We start from the raw sequence: 15,602 nt of genomic DNA, 5'->3' as shown, positions 1-15,602 counted from the left end.
TACTCTTGTACGAACTGCTCAGACAACAAGTCACCCCTGACATGACAAAAGTCTCACATGATGCCACAAAGTCAATAGGCTACCAACTCGAACGCGATACATGAGGAAAAATGAACTCTGGAAGGGACTACTCAGGTTACGTAACTAACATGAACTCACCTCCAAATATGGAAACAGAACGCACAGAATGGAATATAAGGGACTGTAGTTATCATCACACTGTTGCGGCATGCAACCCGATCCAGAACAACATACCCAATGGCGGCGTGCCACCTCGATCCACATATAAAATTCACATAGGAGATACACATCGATGCTAGCATTGTCATTACAACACAATACCGAATATCGGTCACAAAGCACGCTAAGTGCAAAATGCCATCCATGAGGAGAATATAGCGCCATAACGTAACCAACTCAGCACAACTTGAGGTAGGCGATGTATGTTCTGAAACTAAAGAGCCATCTCTGCTCACATAACACCATCGTACGCGGAACCTCAACACATTAAGAAATTACCAAAGCGTTTCGCAAGTCACACGGTACAGATACAGCATTACATGAAATAGCCGACGACGAAAATAACATTCCAACGTCCGAATAATCCTCCATAAGGAAGATGGTAGTTGAAATGACACATTCGGCCTGGATATAGAGCCCAATATTCATAATTAATCCATCCACAGACCTCAAGGCCGATTCTTATCGTACCGAAACTAGGTCCATAATCTTTTGCTGGGGTCCATAAACCCCCCTTTTCCCATAGCACACAAAGAAACAACCATCTAACCGAGTATCCTCGCGTCCACAACCAAATAAATCAGTGGCCCTCGAGCATCAGTTCTCAAATTAACGATGATCACCACAATCTTTTGTACTTGTTTAATTCTCAAATCAATCAAGTGACTACATGCCACACCTTATTACACCTCTCGTGTAGGGCCATCTACCACAAACTTTCCGTAACAGATAACAGGTAATGTACATCCAAACCACCGGCCGCACTTAACGCTGAAAAGCAATCAAGAATCCCTTAACTAGTGATGCAAATCCTTTTTCACCAAAACACCGATTCTGAGGTAGACGTTTGAAGACAATGCCAGCTTACTCTAAAACATTCAAAATCCCTTTCCCGCTCATCCGAGCTCGTGACAATCCTTGTCAACACCGAACTACAACCCTGATCCTCACTTACTCCACTCTCCATTACCACTTGTTGCACCCAACATGCCAATATTGCGATAGCACCAGATCTTCATCATAACTAGCTGAACCACTAATAATGGTAAACACTTCGCTCAACCTGGAAGCTTTTTACTTTAACTCATTTTCGAAAGGACCATAGCAACACGCGAGTAACTTGCTTCATAACACGTAGAATGATTCAATCCTCAAGTAGAGTGGTATTAAAACCGCCATAACCCTTCCGGGCATCGCCTAAATAACTGCCATAATTACTAATTACTTCCAAATATAATCAGTTACGGTGGCGTCGAGCTCGCGCGCACCGCCACCACTATGCCAGTTCAAACATGGCCTGACCAATCTAACTTCCTTCTAATTCATCTTAACTTGCCTTAGAGATAATATTTACTCATTCCTCATCACAACCTAATCACACTTATTCTTGAGTGACCCATTCCATGAGACCATATTGTCTTCCAAACCCTATGAACCGCTTCATACCTCCTTGCAACCGCACATATTCGCATCTCAACTGGTACCTCCATTCTTGATAATTCCTCTAAGAATCGATGTTCATTCCCTCTCAGTTACTCTAAATGTTACCCTTAGCAAGCCGAAGATATCATAGAACGCTCCGAGCCCTTATCATTAATCTTCTTTATAAAGGCTCGATTCTTAACCATACCATATGCTCGAAATCATTAGGCAACCACACTTTAACTTTTTGAATCAACTAGACCGTTGCTGAGAGCAAACCCAACTTCTGACTCACTGGTCCCGAATATAATTCAACTCCATGAATCTTCTAGCACATGAATACCCTCTCGAGAAGCACCCGCGAACACTTTCCTTTAAACCCGATCTAACACAAGGCAATAATCATGAATCCTTCCCCAAAATCTGAACATGAAAGCCAATGAGGCCAGCCTAGCACCACCCTCGATCATCCCTTTGCTCAAATTACTCTTATGTTCTTTTTCCCTTAGCTTGAAATAACCATTCAATATGCTAATAACAAGAAATCTCATAAATAGACGACCATGCAATCCAACCGTAGCAGTGGACTCTCCCACTTAGCTTGAAGCCACTATTACACAAATTTGAACCCACCAAGATTCTTTTATCTCTTATTGACATAACCTTGCGCCAATTAAACGCCAGAATTCCTCCGGAAATCCTTCTGTTAGCATTTCATGAACACTCTGAATCTCTAGCAACATTCACTATACTTAGACCTCTTACCGTTATAGCGGTAATCTTCGCAGGGCCTTACACACCATACGACCGCTGACCCGCTCATAGGAGAATAACCACCTGAGCTGATGCTCATTCACCAGTTGCACAAGTCCATTCACTTCCTCGAGTGAACATCAACTAAAATATGCAGGAAATATTCTTCCAATTTCAAAATTATGTTGTATCCTCCTTCATATCAAGCAGCTCCATTCCTTCATATTAAATCCCCTGCCGAATAATAGCCACATTTCAAATTAAGTCCGTAGACCCAGCCACTGAATCCACATGACTACTTGCACTCTCCCACTTGGCAGACTCCCTTCTTGAGGAAACTACTCGACCTCCACTTCTTACACCTGGCCTTCTTAGATTTTAAACCAACCACGTGACACTTCCCACACGTCCTTCCTCATCCTTTGCTGCTCAGCTATGCCTTAGATCAAAAATATATTTCAGTAGCACTTGAGCCGAACAGACCGCGACTAACTTTTAACCTTTTCGAAGATCATCCTTCTTGAGCCGCCATCATTAGAAATACACATTTCAACCTTGAACCACCGCACCCGCGATATGCTTTGACAATCGCTTCACCAATTACTATCTTACAATAATTCCTGCCCCAAGGGCGAATTTGTAGAATGGTCTTAACACCGACAAACTTAGTACATTCAAACAAGGACAACAACACCTCATCACAGATGAAATTCCACCACGCTCGCAAATACCAAGACCTCGTTACTCCATCAACCCAAAGCTGAACATTTCTTAGCCCGATTGCTCTTCCCCTGCCGGGAATAGATACCGAATCTCTAAATCATTCACTCAGAAACCTCCCTCAGTCATCTCACTGACACGACACGTAGGCAAGCACCCTACCATACATCAATACCTCGCGGAAAAACGGTTATAAGCATATAGGCAACTTGTGCCTAGCCTCAAGCTCTTCAAAGATACGACTTACTGAGCTGAAACGACTGAATACCTTTCCACAAGGCGACGACAAATAGTCAAATCAACTACACGGGAGAAGCATCCCGTACCACCTCTGTAGGTACCTTTAAAATTTCTTAATTCCTGATTTATTAATAAGCGTTCCACGTCGCAAAAGATTGAATAGGAAGGAAATAAAGCATAAGCCTCAAAGAAACAAAAACGCACGACGAGAATTAAGAAAGGGAAGTACTCACTAACAGCCTGTAGCCTCCCAAGGATAAGTACAGACGTTTCTGTACCGATCGCGAGCTTTACTGGGACTTTCTCATGACTCTTTGAGACCTAAGGGAACCTTAGTGCTCTTGATACCATGTGTCCGACCCAAAATCCATAAAGGGTCATGATTGGGCGGACACCCCTGTCAGGCAAGTCAACACCACTTACTTGGAAATTTCTTGTTTTTAACATTTTCGAAATCGTTCCTTTTTGGTACTTTAAACAATTAAGTAATAAGTTTTACTAATAGATCCGATGTCTTTAACAACTCAATATTAAACAATCCCATAATTATTATCTCTCTCTAAGTCCGACGATCCCCTTCGTTAGGATCCTTGATCAGCGAGAGTTGGCGTGCTCCACTTGATCCGGAGTTGCTTTTGATTTTGTTACGATGTGCTTGTTTTATATATATATATATAGGTATGACGTGGCTCAGTCCCGTCTTTGTATAGTTGTATTTCTATTAGAGGTCTGTAGACAGTCATGTATAGTTGGATAGTATGTGGCATTGTCGGGTTCCAATTTTGGGTATATAGTTGTCTGTAGCAGCCTTGCCGGCTCGCTCACTGTATTCCACATGTGTATGTACATATGTCTTTTGGATAGGTTTCCCTCACGTATGTTATTCATGTTTATATCTTAAACGGATGCTTAAGGATGTTCGACATGTAGGATTCGGGCACCCTTCGTGGCCCATCGATTTGGGTCGTGACAAAAGTGGTATCAGAGCAATTCTGTCCTAGGGTTGTCTACATACCGTGTCTAGTAGAGTCTTGTTTATGGGTGTGTTGTGCACCACACTTATAGACAGGAGGCTACAGGACATATATTATCCTCTCTTCGTATCTTAGATCGTGCGATATAAGAATTCATGTTCCTAACAATATGTTACATTTTCAGTGATACCTCCGAAGACTACAGCTGCCCAGAAGGGAAAGTCTGTGGCTTGTGAGACTAATAGTCGAGCGCCACGAGTTACCAGGGCCTGGGGAGAGTCTCATAGTGAGATTCCATCTCAGACTTCACATACCCCACCCTTTCCAGATGAGCTCCGAGGGGAACCAGCTCCAGCGCCCGCCCCTGTACGTTCAGCCCCTCAGCCAGATACGCCGGGTTAGAAGATAAGAGATGCTATTCAGCTATTAACTCGATTAGTAGCCACGCATGCTCGGCGTTAGGAAGTAGGTATTGGTCATGCAGATAGGTCCGCCAGTGCGAGGGTTCGTGATTTCATTAATTTGGACCCTCCGATATTCACTGGGGCAGATCCAAACAAAGATCCTCAGGTATTTATCGATAGAATGCAGAGGACTTTGAGGGTAATAAAGGCCACTATGACTGAGTCAGTTGAGCTAGCTTCCTATAGACTTCAGGTCGTTGAAGTTAATTGGAACAAGTCTTGGGAGTCATCCAGAGGTGATAATGCCCCTCCAGCAGTATGGAAGGAGTTTACAGAAGCTTTTCTCCATCATTATCTGCCACCAGAGCTTAGGCGGGCCAGAGTTAATAGGTTCTTGACCCTTCGGTAGGCTAACATAAGTGTTCGGGAGTACAGTCTTTAGTTTGATTCATTGGCTAGGTATGCTCCCACTATTGTATCTATGATGGAGGATCGGGTTCACCGGTTTGTGATGGTATTAGAGCCGCACTTGCTTAATGACTGTATGTTGGACTCACTTCAGCCAGAAATGGATATTTTTCGTATTGAGGCATACGCTCAGGGCGTAGAGGAGCGTAAGCAAAAACAGAGGGTCGATCGTGAGCATGATAGGGCTCGAAATAAGAGAGCAAGGTCTTCGGGTCCTTCTAGTGAGTTTCGAGGTGTTCAGAGACAATAGTACCCGAGGTATCCAGTCCAGCCATCGGCTAGTGCACCCCCTCAGTTTTGCGGTAAGAGATTTGATCATTCTACATATTTAGGGCCTGATCAGAATTCCAGGGCCTCAGGTTCTCAGAATAGGGGCAAGTCAGATGAGGCTGCCTTTGCCACGATGTATATAGCATGGTAAGAAATATGCCGGGAAATTCCGTATGGAATTGGGTGTTTGTTATACGTGTGGTTATTCGGGCCACGTTTTGAGGGATTATCCGACGAGAGGTGATGCAAGCATAACTTAGCCAGCGAGATCTATAGCTGGTTTATCATCATGAGTATGCCCCTCTGGGCAAAGATTCACAAGAACTAATGAGTCATGGTAGAGGTAGAGGCAGAGCATCTAGCTCGAGCGGTCCTCTAAACCGCATTTATGCGTTGGCAGGACGACAGGAGCAGGAGTCATCACCTTATGTTGTTACGGGTATATTATCAGTCTCCTCATATGATGTAGATGCACTGATTGACGCAGGTTCCACCTTATCATATGTTACTCCATTGGTTGCTAGTAAGCATAGAATAAAACCTGAATTGGTTAAATCTTTTGAGGTGTCTACACTTGTTAGGGACTCAATGATATCTAAGCGAGTATATAGGTGTTGTATAATAGTAGTTCATAGTCGATATACCGTAGCGCACCTAATCGAGTTAGATATGGTAGAATTTGATGTTATAATGGGTATGGATTTGTTGGCTTCTTGTCATGCCAACGTTAATTGTAGATCAAAGATAGTCCGATTTCAAATTCCAGGGGAGCCTATTTTGGAGTGGAAAGGTAATACGGCGTCGCCGAGAGGTAGATTCATTTCCTATCTCAAGATAAGGAAGATAATCAGAAAGGGCTGTATTTATCACTTAGTTCGGGTTCAGGATATGGGAGTAGAGTCACCAACCATTCAGTCTATCCTTGTGGTTAATGAGTTTCCCGATGAGCTTTCGGGTCTTCCGCTAGAGCGAGAAATTGAGTTTGCTATTGACCTACTACCAGATACTCATTCAATATCTATTCCTCCCGATAGAATGGCCCCCACAGAGCAAAAAGAGTTGAAGGAACAACTAAAGGACTTGCTTGAGAAAGGCTTTATCAGACCTAGTACATCGCCGTGGAGAGCACTTGTGTTATTTGCGAGGAAGAAAGATGGTTCCTTACTCATGTGTATTGATAATAGACAGTCGAATAAGGCGACGATCAAGAATAAGTACGCGCTCCCAAGGATTGATGATTTATTTGATCAATTTCAAGGTGCCAAGTGTTTTTCAAAGATAGACTTGAGGTCCGGGTACCATCAGGTAAGGGTTAAGGAGGAAGATATTCTGAAGACAACATTCAGGACCAGATACGGGCTTGAGTTTCGTGTTATGCTGTTCGTTTTGACCAATGCCCCAGCAGTATTCATAAATTTGATGAACCGTGTGTTCAGGCCCTTTTTAGATCTGTTCGTAATTGTATTTATCGACGATATATTGGTGTATTCTCGTTCAAAGGCTAAGCATGCAGATCATTTGCGTACTATGCTTAGAGTTCTACAAAAAGGGAAGTTGTATGGAAAATTCTCTAAATGTGAATTCTGGTTGAACTCTGTAGCTTTCTTGGGCATATCATTTCGGGTGAAGGCATCCGGGTGGATACACAAAAGATTGAGGCAGTAAAGACTTGTCCTAGACCCACAACACCGACGGAGGTTCGTAGCTTTCTCAGTTTGGCAGGTTATTACAGGAGATTTGTAGAGGGATTTTCATCCCTTTCAGCACCTTTGACAAGGTTGACTAAGAAGGGAGCATAGTTTCAATGGACTGATGCTTGTGAATGGAGTTTCCAGTCATTAAATGATAGATTAACTTCAGCACCGGTTCTAGTGCTCCGAGAAGGCAAAAATAGTTATGTTATCTATTGTGACGCTTCAGGCGTTGGATTGGGTTATCTGCTGATGCAGTATGGTAAGGTTGTAGCTTATGCTTCTAGACAACTAAGAAAGCACGAGAAGAACTACCCGACCCACGATTTAGAGTTAGCCGCGGTGATTCATGCACTAAAGATGTGGAGGCATTACTTGTATGGCATTCATGTTGATATCTATATGGATCATAAGAGCCTCTAGTATATCTTCAAGAAAAAGGAATTGAATTTACGTCAAAGGAGATGGTTGGAGCTACTTAAAGACTATGACGTTGATATTTTATACCATCCGGGGAAGGCGAATGTAGTAACCGATGCCCTCAGCCATAGATCTATGGGTAGCCTGTAATATTTACAGCCAGAAAAGAGGGGAATAGCCCATGAGATTCATCAGCTAGCTAGACTCAGGTGATATTGGAATTACTATTTAGGATACGGCAACATCCTTTTTAGTAACTGAAGTAAAGGAACGATAGTACGAGGATCCTGTGTTAGTTCGTTATAGGGATACCACCCTTCAGAAGGAGAAGACACCGTTTGAAATTACAGAAGATGAGGTCCTCAGATATCGAGGACGATTATGTGTCCCTAATGTTGCAGGGCTGTGTCAGCAGGTTATGGGAAAAACTCACTATTCTCGTTATTCTATCCATCTAGGAGCGACAAAGATATATCATGACATCAGGGAAGTATATTGGTGGGACGGAATGAAAAAGGATATATCGGAGTTTGTTGCTCAGTGTCCTAACTGTCAGCAGGTTAAGATTGAGCATCAAAAAGCCGGTGGATTATTGCAGGCTATGGAGATTCCGACTTGGAAATGGGAAGTAATCAATATGGATTTCGTCGTAGGCTTACCTCGTACCCAGCGTAAGTTCGATTCGATATGGGTGATTGTTGATGGGCTTACAAAGTCAGCCCATTTTCTACCCGTTAGGACTACATATTCCGCAGAGGATTATGCAAGGCTTTATATTAATGAGATAGTACGACTGCATGGTATCCCTAAATCTATTATCTCGAATAGAGGAGCTCAATTTACAACTAACTTCTAGAGGTCCTTCCAAAAAGGATTGGGGACTCAGGTAAGTCTTAGTACAACATTTCATCCCCAGACAGACGGACAGGCTGAGCATACTATTTAGACACTTGAAGATATGTTAAGGACTTGTGTGATAGACTTCAAAGGTAGCTGGGATGATCATCTGCCACTTATTGAGTTCACATATAATAGTAGCTACTATTCCAGTATTTAGATAGCTCCATACGAAGCTCTTTACAGACGGAAGTGTAGGTCGCCTACAGGGTGGTTCGAAGTTGGGGAAATTACGTTAGTAGAACCAGAATTGGTACAACAGGCAATCGAGAAAATTAAGGTTATATAGGAAAGGCTATTAGCAGCTCAAAGACGTCAGAAGTCTTATGCGGATAATCGACGTCGAGACTTGGAGTTTCAGGTTGACGACTGGGTATTCCTAAAGGTATCACTGATGAAAGGTGTTATGAAATTCGGTAGGAAGGGAAAACTTAGCCCTCGGTACATTGGACCATATAGGATCATACGCAAGGTAGGCCAGGTAGCATATGAGTTAGACTTGCCTTCGGACTTGAAGTCTTTACATCTAGTCTTTCATGTGTCTATGCTCCGTAAATGTATCGGAGATCCTTCCAGAATCGTGTCAGTTGACGACGTTCAGGTTACAGAGCAGCTATCATATGAAGAAACTCCCATTGCTATATTAGACAGACAGGTTCGGAGATTGAGAACTAAAGATGTAGCCTCAGTGAAAGTACTTTGGAGAAACAACAATGTAAAAGAAATGACTTGGGAGGCCGAGGAAGTCATGAAGTCTAGATATCCCTACTTATTTTCTCCTCTAGAGAAGGGTCTGACTGAGACATCACAACCTTAAGGTACCTGTATGGATTCTTGTGTAAGTTATTGTCATTGGTCACGTGAGGCCATTGTCGTTATTGATGATTGTGGTCCTATGTGCACTACAAGAAAAATGGCCTATGGCAACACCGATAAAACCGTTGCCAAATATAGGAAAACCATTGCGATAGTCCTATTGCGACGGTTTGGGCTCCGTTACAAGATAAGGTGTTGCAATTGGTCTATTGCAACAGTTTTTTGGAGCCGTGGTCATAGCTGTATCTATCACAACAGTCTTACTGTAGCCTAATACAAGGATTATTAAAAGCTGTCACAACGATTATGAACCGTTGCAATACGACTATTGTAACGGTGCAAAACCGATGGAATAGACCTACTGGAACAATTTGTTGATATAGTTTAGCTTATTTATTGCAACGATTATTATGATCTATTGCAGTGGTCATTACAAGCTACTGTAACAGTTATTTCAGCTATTGCAACGATTTTTCGAGCTATTACAACATTTATTACAAACTATTGCAATAATTTTTACGAGCTATTGTAATGGAGTAAACTATAATACGCTAGAATTTATACAAACCATGAAAGGAAACTATATTGATCAACAAAATCATCATCCAAAATATCCAACTAGTATTATCCAAATATAAGAGAATATTGACTAACAATTCAAGAGCTAGATTGCATATAAGTTTGCAAAATATTCAAAAATAAGAACAGTCCCAAGGAGATTAAAGAGGGTCTATTTCAGTCGCGATTTTGGGTCTATTTTCACCCATAGTTGATCATTTTGAGAGATTTTTGATGGAGATTAAAGAGGGATTCAAGGAGAAACGTTTGGAGGTAAGAATTTCGGAACTAAAACTTGATTCTATTGTGAAATCTACCTAGAAATTTATGGAACTTGAACTAAAAATGGAAGAACTAGGGCTTGGAATTTTGGAGTTTCGATTTGGGATTTGAGGGGTCATTTGGACTCCGATTTTGGTGTTCTTTATATGCATAGACTCGTGGGGAGATAAGGAATCCGTTGATGTGAAAATTTCTGAGTTTCGAGAAGTGGGCCCGGGGCTCGAGTTTTGCTAATTTCGGGATTTTTGGTATTTTTCGATTGTTTTCGCTTGGGCTTTGTTCCCTTAGCATATTGTGACGTATTCGCTCTAATTTTGACTAGATTCGACACGAGTAGAGGACGATTCAAGAGGCAAAGGTGTCGTGGAGTAACATTTTCACCGGTTTGAGGTAAGTAAGTTTTGTAAATTTGGAACTGAGGGTACAAACCTTGGTATTTGACTCGATTTGATAAATGCGGTGACGCACATGCTAGGTGACGAGCGTGTGGGCGTGCACCGGTAGGGACTGTGACTTGGTGCGTCCTGTAGCGACTATTAAGCCGCGCATTTTATTTGGAAATGTTATATTATTCTGGATTCTGGATCCTTATACTGTATTATGGGCTTTATGCCATGTTTGGGGCCTTGTGCCGATCTGTAGAAACCCTCAGGGGCATTTTAACTGTTTTTCCTCACTTTACTTATTAAGAAGCATATCCTCAGTCCTGTTTTACCTGTTAGAAGTTTAAAACTGGTTTTATCATTCTACTCCTATTGTGAGGACTGTTTGGGCTGAGTTCCCTAAATTCTGTTGTGATGCCCGAGAGGCTGTGAGGCTAATGAGTGAGAGAGGTTGAGAACCTTATGGTGAGGATATTATATATATATATATATATATATATATGTATGTATATATATATATATATATTATGGATCGGGCTGCACGCCGCAGCGATACTTATATGGATCGGGCTCCACGCTGCAACGATATATATATTGGATCGGACTACGCGCCGCAGTGATATGACGCTTGGGCTGTAGGAGCCCCTCCGGAGTCTGCACACCCCCAGTGAGCGTAGTCGAATATAAATACATGGATCGGGCTGCGCGCCGCAGCGGTTATTATGATTTTTATTAATATGAGTTATTACTGAGCCGAGTGCTGATAGTGAATATTGTGTGACTAGAGTTGAGTCACGTGTGACTGAGAGGCTGCCCGAGGGGCCATATTCTGAGTGATCCTTTGCCCGAGGGCCCTGTTATGATATTTCTACTGTTTTCACTCTTTTTATAAATAAGCCTCTGTTGGACACATTGTCAAGTAATTGATTTCGAGTTTTAAACTGAAAATGACGAATTTATGATAGGGCTGATTTTAGAATATATGTTTTGAACTGCTCGTCACTGCTTTCAGTCCATTATTTACTTTAGTTAATTACTGAGTTGGCGTACTCACATTACTCCCTGCACCTTGTGTGCAGATCCAGGTGCTCGAGAGGCCGAGTGAGAGCTTCAGCTGTTTTCAAGCATTCAGTGGGGATTTCGAGGTAGCTGCATGGCGTCCGCAGCCCTGATTTCTCCCTTCTATCTTACTATTTTTTCACATTTCTAGACTATTTATGTAGTAGACTGTTCAGACTGGTATTAGATGCTCTAGACTCGTGACACCATATCAGTGTGGGCTGTGTAGTCTTTTATGTTTTTTTTGACTTCCGCACATCTACCTTGCTGCTTTGAACACTTATTATGACAATTGGTAATTTAACTGTGTTAGCAAATGACTAATTAAATGAAAATGGGTTGTGGTTTGAAAGTTGTTCTAGCTTGCCTAGTAATGTGATAGGCGTCATCACGACCGGTATTCGGGGTCGTGACAGGATCCTTTAACTTTTTCCGATTCTCAATATTAGTTGTTGGCATTTTCTACAAGTAAATAATAAATTTCAATTCGAAACTGTCATAAAAAGCAAAGAATTGTTTTTCCTTCATGAATATTTCTTGACAAAAGTTAACATAAATGAAACTATTTCTCAAAAACATACCTGGTGTTTATCAGAGTTCCAATATTTGAGAAGTTTCTCAAATTGATATGCTAGAATATTTTCAGGCTTATTTTCCATTCGAGTTTCGCCATTATGATATGCTTCAAAGTGATCTTTTTCCAATTGACTTTTATACCTTCTCCAAGCACCTTGAATTGCTTCCAGAGTCCGCTTTTTCGCAATATCAGAAATATTATATTTTTCCTACAAATTGTTTCACTGGGTTAGTGCAAAAATATTAAGCATGTTCAACCAAAAATAAAATTGAGAAATGAGAACCTTTGTATATTCCCACAAATCATCTTTTGTGTCAATTTTCCTCCAATCAAATACATCAAGAGGACAAAAGGTCGAATTCCTCGCCAATGTACCTAGGAAGCTTCAAACTCCATCATAACACCTTTAGTAGGACCAACAGGTTGACCAAACTCATTGACCACAATTAACTTACGTTCACTCCTTCCATGTACACTTAGCATTCTTGTTTTACCTCTTTTTCTTTTTTTTAGTACAAGATCCTACAATAATACAAATCAAAAGTATCCTTCAATTTAGTAAAATATATATAATATGTCAATATTTTAATGTAAAATCTAAATATTCTTACCTTGTTCATTAACTATAGGAGTATTAGCATCCAATTGCACTTCTTGCTCTACTGATTGTGTTGTAGGGTGGTTGAATCACTTTGTAAATGGGCTCCTACCCTCTGATGTTGTGGCATTGGTAGCTGATGTTCTTCCATTATATTTTTCAGAACCTGACGCTTTTCAGTTAACCGTATAGAGCTAGCTAGAATATTCATTTTTCTGGTCCGCAACAACCTTTTTTGATTTGCCAAAGATGTAAGTGTTCCAGCTTGAACGAATGTCCAGCTTTTCACTTTTTTCTTTTGTCTTGTCCCTTCTTGAATCATGACTACAATTTTGAAGCAAATAAAGATATCAGTAGCAGTGGTGGTAAAGAGGGAATGAAAATTATCAAGAGCAGAACTATCTTTGAGATGATGACACCATAGAAATCTGAAGTTCAGAAGTTTATTTCATATTTCAAATGAAGATATCAGCAGAAGTATTTGATGGTGTTCCAGCAAATTATTTTTTGTTTCAAATTGTTTATACTGTTGTGATCAGATTTCAAGAAAGGAAAAACTACTCTTACCTCCTATCTTTCTCAGCTCAACAAATTCAATGACGACAATATTGTCTTCACGTAACTAATTTGCAACACCCTGGAAAAAAAAGGTAAGAAGCCATAAGAGGTTATTACGATGGTCAAAGAGACGAGCGGAGACATGAGGACCAAGGCAACCAATGACAAGTAAAGACACAGCACACGTTTCCAATTACATATCACACTTTTCAGAATTTAATCATGATTGACATAGAAAAAATAATTAATTTACAAGCCACATAAATTGAATTACAGAATAACCAAAAAAGGAGATTAGATCAAGTATCGTTCTTTTCCATTCTCTTTCAAAGCAACGGTACAAAGAAGAAAAGAAGAAAATACAAAAGATACCTCTTCTAATGTTATCATATTCAATAATCAGGAACCATCCAATCCCAATCAGTGTCATCAAAATCATCTTCCTCTTCTGATGTTTCCATATCTTGTGAATGTTGTGCATAGGATGGCATATCAACAACATCACCAGGTACATCTTCTCTTGATCATACGACGTCACCATCGGGTAATCTATTTGATGAACCAATGTCGTCATCGAGCTCACTCAAAAATGTATCTCCAATATTAGGACAATTTTCTTCCTCCAAATCATACAAATCAACAGTGATTTTGGTCCTTGTATAATAAATATTTTCCTCATTTGAATCCTCCACATAAAAAACATGATGCACTTGAGATGCCAATACAAAAAGGTCATCGGTACTGCATAATCTATTGAAATTCACTCGAGTTAACCTATATCCATCTATTTCGTTATGAAACCAATCATATCTAAATAATACAACACTAAAACAACCCCAATAATCAATCTCAATAATATCCTGAATAGCTCCATAATAGGTAACCTCTCCATCGATGGGATTTTGGTCCCTAGCACTAGAAAAACTATCGGTTGTTGCTGATAAAGTCACAACATAGTTTTAAGTCTTTAATCGGGAATCCCGTTCCATCATATGAAATTGGTATCCATTGATGAAATATCCAGTATATCTTTTTGCCACCATATTAGGCCCTTTAGCTAGCCATCGTAAATGCTTTGGCACTTCAATAGTTTTAACTTTCTCTTTAAACGAATTACTAAATTCCTGGCTATGATTCCGTGCCCGTACCCATGCATTTGATCTAGTATGATGATGTGACGACCCAACCCGTCGTCACGTGTGTTACCGCCCCGTTTCCCCCATTTTATGCTTCTTCATGTTTCATTATCAGTATTTGATGTGTTAGAGTTGGTTTGGAATGGTTTTGATAAGAAATGAGACACTTAGTCTCTTTTAAGAAGGCTTAAGTTGGGAAAAGTCAACCGGACGTTGACCTTTGTGTTAGTAGACCGAGTTGGTATGGTAAGGATAGGATCAAGTCTTTGTATGTGCTCGAGGTAATGGGTTCTTACAGGTATTTTGCAACAATGCTCACGGGCTTTGATGGCTTGCTTAGCTTGGTCTAGTTAGAAGGATTCAGTCTTGGCAGTTTAATTGTGCAGACAGGAAGGTTCGAGATGTATCGTATATGATTGGTGAGAAAGTCTTACTGAAGGTTTCACCCACAAAGGGTGCTATGAGATTCGGGAAGAAAGGGAAGCTGAGTCCGCGGTTCATTGGTCCTTTTGAGGTACTTAGGAGGATCGGGGAGGTGGCTTATGAGCTTGCCTTGCCACCTAGCTTGTCGGGCGTGCTTCCAGTTTTTCATGTGTCTATGCTCCGGAAGTACATTGGGGACCCGTCCCATGTTTTAGATTTCAGTACAGCTCAGCTGGAGGTGACTTGACTTATGAGGTAGAGCCAACAGCCATTTTGGATCGTCAGGTTCAGAAGTTGAGATCAAAAAATGTTGCATCGGTGAAAGTGCAGTAGAGAGGTCGGCCCGTGGAGGAGGCTACCTGGGAGACCGAGCGGGAGATGCGGAGTAGATACCCCCGCCTATTTGAGGCATCAAGTATGTTTCTTGACTCGCTCGAGGACGAGCGTTTGTTTAAGTTGGGGAGGATGTGATGACCCAACCCGTCGTCACGTGTGTTACCGCCCCGTTTCCCCCATTTTATGCTTCTTCATGTTTCATTATCAGTATTTGATGTGTTAGAGTTGGTTTGGAGTTGGTTTTGATAAGAAATGAGACACTTAGTCTCTTTTAAGAAGGCTTAAGTTGGGAAAAGTCAACCGGACGTTGACCTTTGTGTTAGAGGGCTCGGATATGAATTCTGATGATTTGGTTAGCTTCGGTGGATGATTTGTGA

This window comes from Nicotiana attenuata, chromosome 1 (genome assembly GCF_001879085.1).
Source record: "Nicotiana attenuata strain UT chromosome 1, NIATTr2, whole genome shotgun sequence".
NCBI lineage: Eukaryota > Viridiplantae > Streptophyta > Magnoliopsida > Solanales > Solanaceae > Nicotiana > Nicotiana attenuata.
Note: the sequence above shows the minus strand (reverse complement) of the source record.